The sequence below is a fragment of the Lactuca sativa genome, chromosome 1 (assembly GCF_002870075.4).
Source record: "Lactuca sativa cultivar Salinas chromosome 1, Lsat_Salinas_v11, whole genome shotgun sequence".
Lineage (NCBI taxonomy): Eukaryota > Viridiplantae > Streptophyta > Magnoliopsida > Asterales > Asteraceae > Lactuca > Lactuca sativa.
The window spans coordinates 212328188-212334418 of NC_056623.2; positions in this window are offsets into that span (position 1 = coordinate 212328188).

A 6231-nucleotide genomic window follows, 5' to 3' on the forward strand; every position below is an offset into this window, starting at 1 on the left:
AGGTCCATCCCCGACATCTTGAGATTCCATAGTTCCTCCTCGAGCTTTTGTATTTCTCCCCTCGGGCAATACTCTTTTAGCATCAATGTTTTTAAGTTCTCCCAGCCGATGGAGTTAGCCACTGCAGGCGTAAGTGACTTAACTCGGCCATTCCACCAAGTAAGAGCTTTTCTTGTGAAAGTGAATGCCGCATACTTGACTTTGCTTGCCTCGGGGCAAGCACAGATTTCGAAGACTGCTTCGGTCCTTTCGAACCATTGCATCAGCGCTATGACGCCCCCGCTCCCGTCGAAAGGATCGGGTTTGCCATTTGTGAAGTCTTTGTATGAACACTCCTTGATGCGTCCTGTGTTGTCCCCCTGATTTGAGTTAGTATTCCCGGATCCGGAACCGCCGAAACCATTTGTACCCATTTGCGACAATGTTGCCGCCACGGCTGCTGTTACTGCAGCCTGAAACATCACCGGATCAAACTCCGGAGGTGGCGGCGGAGTGGGCGGTGCTGAGTTTCCGGAAGGTCTTGGTCTTTTCCTTGGTGGCATGGTTCTGACATAAGAAAATAAAAAGAAAGGCTTGACGGTAAGACTTCAATGGTGAAACGAGTCGAGCGTTACTTGTTTCATTTCAATTGTATTTTGTCCGAGTTTATTAATTTAGAAGGCAATTATTTGTCAAGCTTCATGCAATTAATCTTATGAATTAATTAGTGTTGACTCCAGCAGAGTCAAGTGCTTGGTTTGTGTCAGCATCAAAAGAAATAAAATACAAACCATATTCATTGATAATTTTCTAGTGCATAATATTCTTAGGAGTTTGACCTCATAAGGGTCTACATTACATCATAGTAAAAGATAAAGTTTTGGCAGTACAAAAGTCCCTTTGGCTAGTGGGATCACTTAGTCGCAAGGTCAACCTATTCGTAACAAAGAGTAGCGCCAACGCATACTCGAAATCCTAGATTTATAACAAAATATAAGTAGCGCGAAACTACTCGAGGCGTGAAGCATCTGATCCATGGTGGCCCAGGGATGAGGTCGAGGCTCCCTGAAGCTCCGCAATCCGGCGCTCAGCCACGATTACCCTCTCCTCGAGGGCTGCGTGTCTCACCTGGTACTCCCTTACCTCTGCTCGAGCGGCAGTAAGTGTTGGGTTTTGAGCATTCTAACACTCCTAAGTGTACATGCAACCCTAAATACCTTGGATCTATGTTTTCTCTATTATACATGCAAATAAGAACTTCCAAGGTATTATCCTAATCTAGCATACAAAACAATAACAATAGCAAGATAGAATACATACCTCTTTGGTGTAGAAAGTCTTCATGAAGCTTGAGTGCCAAGTGCCCCAAGTGTGACACCTCAAATGGTTCACACAACACCAAATACACTTGGAATAACTTAGAGAGAATTCTACACTTCATGAAAATCGGCTAGCCCTTTCTTACTCTCTCTAGTGGCCGATTTTTCCCATGAATGTGATCTTTATATAGTGTTACAATTAGGGTAAACTCTTAATTGTCATGGCTTTCCATTTCCTTGGATCCATGGGTTCAAATACACCATGGAGCATCCATGAACCATCCTATGGGTTTTAGCCCAACTTGATTATCCATGGAGCATTAGCCCACTATACAAGTATGGATGATTTACACAATCAGCCCATATATTTAATTAGTCTTCTTTTGATCACTTAATTAATCCTAGATTAATTCTTGATCAATACTAATTAAATAATCTCATTATTCTTATTATTAATATACTAGAACTTATAATATATTAATAACCATAAGTGTCTTATTTCTCTCATTTAGTCTATCCAAGTGCATGATGCCATGCAACCCAAATGGACCATGTCGGGTCGGGTCAAGTCTTACCAATTATAGTTATGGACTTACACATTAATCCAACAGTCTCCCACTTGGATAAGTCTAAAACTATTATTGCGTATGACTTCAGGAACCAACTGGCAATCGTAGCTCTCAAAAGCTTCTGTCGAACTCTGACCTTGTAGATGAACTCTGACCTTTGTTAGTGACTTGTCCATTAGATAAGGGATCATATATTCCTCCATTCTAGATATCATATGGACTGAGACACGGATTATAATCATTCTCTCTGTCCATTTGTTGTTTCCCGATTTCCGATTTATGACGACTGACTAATTGAACAAATCAAATCAGTCCTGGCCCGGCCGAGCACTTCCATTTGTCATCATCAAATCATCGAGGGGCCCACAGATATCGCTTTTATCCCGAAGGTAAAAGGAATGGATAAACTTCGACTCATATGGCTTGTTCTACTACTTGTTGAATCATACACAAAGGCACGTTTTATAGCACCGAGTTACCAAATGCGTTTTCGTGCTATCAATGTACTATCAACTCATAGTAACAACTCATATCTCTAGGTTTGAAGAATATAAGATATTATCGTCTCATGATCACTCGTGATAAAATCCATGAAGTGATTCCAATGAGCGCGGGTTGAATCCAATACTCAGAACTTATGAGCACTCATGATTGCTGTAGCCTTGTCCAATACCTTAGACCTCTACAACCCATCATGACAGTCTTAATTCATATCTACTTCCAAAATATGACCGACTGTGGATGGTTTGAATAACTTAGTCATTCCGGAAGAATAAGCTAGTTTATTCGGGAAGTCAAAACATGCAAAGTGAAACACAATAATAATTGAATCCAATATGGTCTCAGAACTTATGAATATAAATAAAACACCTTTTATTTATCACCATATGATTACACATTATTCATTGTATACTGTTTCAGCTATCAACTTTAATCTTGAATTTAAAACAATAGTTGTCCCATGCTCCAAGCATGTACACTATGTTTTTCTCAAACACTAGTCATGCCATACACCAAGTATGCATACTATGTTTGTCTATGATCTTTACTTTGTGAACTAGATCAATTGAACATAACTTCAATGATTCTTTTTTCACACTCCCAAATCCTTACCGCAAATACAAGAATTCCAAATTCATGCCATTTACTGAAATCTGTTAGATTCTAAACTTATATGCATTGATACTCTTATAACGATTATGCACAAAGTCAGAAAGACTTGACAACAATCATTACAGAGTATTCCAAAGGAGATCAACTCCTTGGAAATATCCTTCTTGCATTAAGTTTCCTTAATCTTACACAGATTGAAAATTCTAACTTTGAAACATTTCCAGATTCCATTTTCACTATCACTTCTGAACAAGAGTTGCCTCCTAACAGATTATGTCAATATGGTCCTTCCAGAATTATCACTATACTTCCAACTGTCCTTGAGCAACCAATCTTTGGTAAACCTTAGATTGTCCCCGACAATTGTTTAATCCTTTCAGTCATATCCAGTTCTAAACCTTTTCCCTTCTTAATGCCCCAGGCATTTGGAAAATTTTAGAACGGATGATTATAGCACATGTAATCGATCCTATATCCGAAGCATATGGGACACGATTCATGATGTCTCACATAAAGACTAAACTAGTCTTTTGCTATAATATGTCCATTTCAATTTGCCAAGTTCTCATAATTCAGATTATGAAAAGGGATGCCGTAATCATAATCGAATTTTAGAACGCAAATAATGGACCCATATACAAAATTTCCGTATGTTGAGCCATTCCAACATGAAATTCATATATATATCCTTGACTAAATGATTAAAACCTCACAATCTAAGCATATAGATTTGAGATGAAGTATAATTTCCTCTCCCTTAATTATAGCAAAACAACTTTTTCCCAATTGAAACTTTTGTTTTCTATAATTAACATTGCTAGCTTGCAATACTTAACATAATTATCATGCTCCCACTAACATGATGATTATTAGCATAACACTTATGCTCCCACTAGCTTTGACATGTACTCAGAAATCAGCTGACTTTCTTACCAAAGTTCAGATTTCTGATACTAGATTGTTTTGATAAGACTTTATCAAAATCATACACCTTCCCTTAGATAGCACACTTGTGTATCTAAACAATTATGAAGAGGGATGCCGTAATCATAATGTTTAGACCTTTTTGCCACTTCTCACAAGTCCATGTTAGTGTGCCGGTTAACCACACGCGCTCCACTAACGACTTTGAGAATGCAAATATCACAATTGCTATCTAGCTAAAATCTACTTAGTGAAAGTGTTTCCTCACCATCATTTTCATGAATCGGAGAGAAACCTTATGACACTTAGATTTAATGGTGTATGTGTTCTTATCCATGTGAATTGTCAAAACCATAATCACAAGACAAAGATAATGACAAATCCAAACTCATATGGACCGAACTCAATCTTAACTTCTTGCCACCTGGCAGCTCAAGGGCCTGCCATTGCTTCCAAGTCGTTGTGCAACAAATTGAGAACTCTAAGAACTCATACGCAAAACCAACTTTAACTGGAATGGGCACAGAATATGTCAACACGATAGGTTATAAACCTCAAGTTGTGTGCTAGTGAAGAAATTTAGGTTTTATTCTTGATTAGTTCTTGAGACTTTCAAGACTTTTAAGACTCCCACTGTCCTCTTGACCTATAAGACTCCCTTGTCAAATATCCAAGAGATAGTGTGGATTCTAATCAAGACAAACACTTCACACAATTGGCCTTAGTTGGTCTTTGTTTTATCCAAAACATCACAACTTACCAATTTCAAATGTACAAGAGTAGAAAACTTTTACTCTTACATTTGACAAGTGTTTTAAACCTTCTTTTGAGACATGTCACTCAAGTTACAATCTTGGAGTATGACTCTAAGACTTGTATTGGAACGGATTAGGACTCATCTTCTTGATTTAACCACTTCAACAATTCAAGTGCCTCTTCTTAGTCATAAGAATGCACCAAGATTTTCTTAGAGAACTAACTGTGCTATGGTTTCTTAATCATTAAGATGATCACAAAACGGATACTAAAGTACTCTCCCATCTTTTCAGATTTGAGAAACTTTTATCCTTCTGCCTAATTTGATTCTTCTTATTCGCTTTGCCTTACATTGGAACCTTTTTTCCAATGTCTCAGAGTTACACTTAAGCATGTAAGTATAATCATATTTACTGAGCTTTAGTAAACTATGACGAATAGTCTTATCAAACTTTTGTGGTGGACTTAATCAGTGCACAAGAATGTGTACTCGATCCCTTAGTCCTTTACTTGACTCACACATCCATGTGAACAAGTAATTAGTCTTAATTTTTCCAAAACTTGAAAGTTCTCATTCATCATGCTATATAACTTGCATGATTCCAAGTTCCAGTCCAATTGAAACTTGGGTGATGAGAATCTTTCCTTATTTGGTAAATTTAGACATTACCACAAATGAAAGAATCAATTTCATATTTCCACTATTGCTCTTAATGGAATCATATAAGCAACAACTTTTTCCTCAAATGCCATTGTAAGGATATTTTTAAAATAAATAAAATCAAAAAAAAAATTCTTTTATTTTAAAACTTTGCGAAAAACAACTTATCCTTACAATCCATAAGCACATGAAAACTTGTTGTTATCTATTCCTAAGCAATATATCATAACTCCTAAGAAGTAGCTCAAGAATCCGATTTTTCAAACTATGCGATAGAAATCCATCTATGCGATCAGATTCAGCATATTCTTTCTTTAAGTTTCTTCACTTTTCTTTGATTCTTAAAACATCACCATGTGACCCAGTCACATCATGTATCAAGAATCTCATAATAGAAACTTAACAGAGTTAGATAGTGGACTTTACCTGAAGTAGAGTCAAACTTATTGACTTTAACATCCTTAGGTAAATTTGGCAGCTTCGCAACCAATGCCCCTTCCTTTGGCAATATAAACATATGGACCCTTTGATAAAGGTGCACAGGACTATCACAGACTTAGTTTTTCTCTTTACCATTTGGTCAACCGAGTTGACTATGGCCGATCCCTTTCCATTGGGAAGAGAATGCTTTACTGGATATCCAATGTCATCATTGTCAATGTCCATAAAGTTTTAGGAAGTTGATCTTAGCAAATAGATAAGATCATTAAGGGTCTTGTCATAGTCTGTTTCATAGATGTCCCAAAGGAACTCACTATGTGACTTAGAAAGTGATTGAACCACCAACTTTCTCAAGACTTTGACACCCAACTCTCCTGGCTTGTCAATATGTGACTACATCTCCAAGATGTGATCACACCTAGACCTTGCCTTGCCAATAGGGCTTGAGTGACCTTAAACTTTTCAAGAA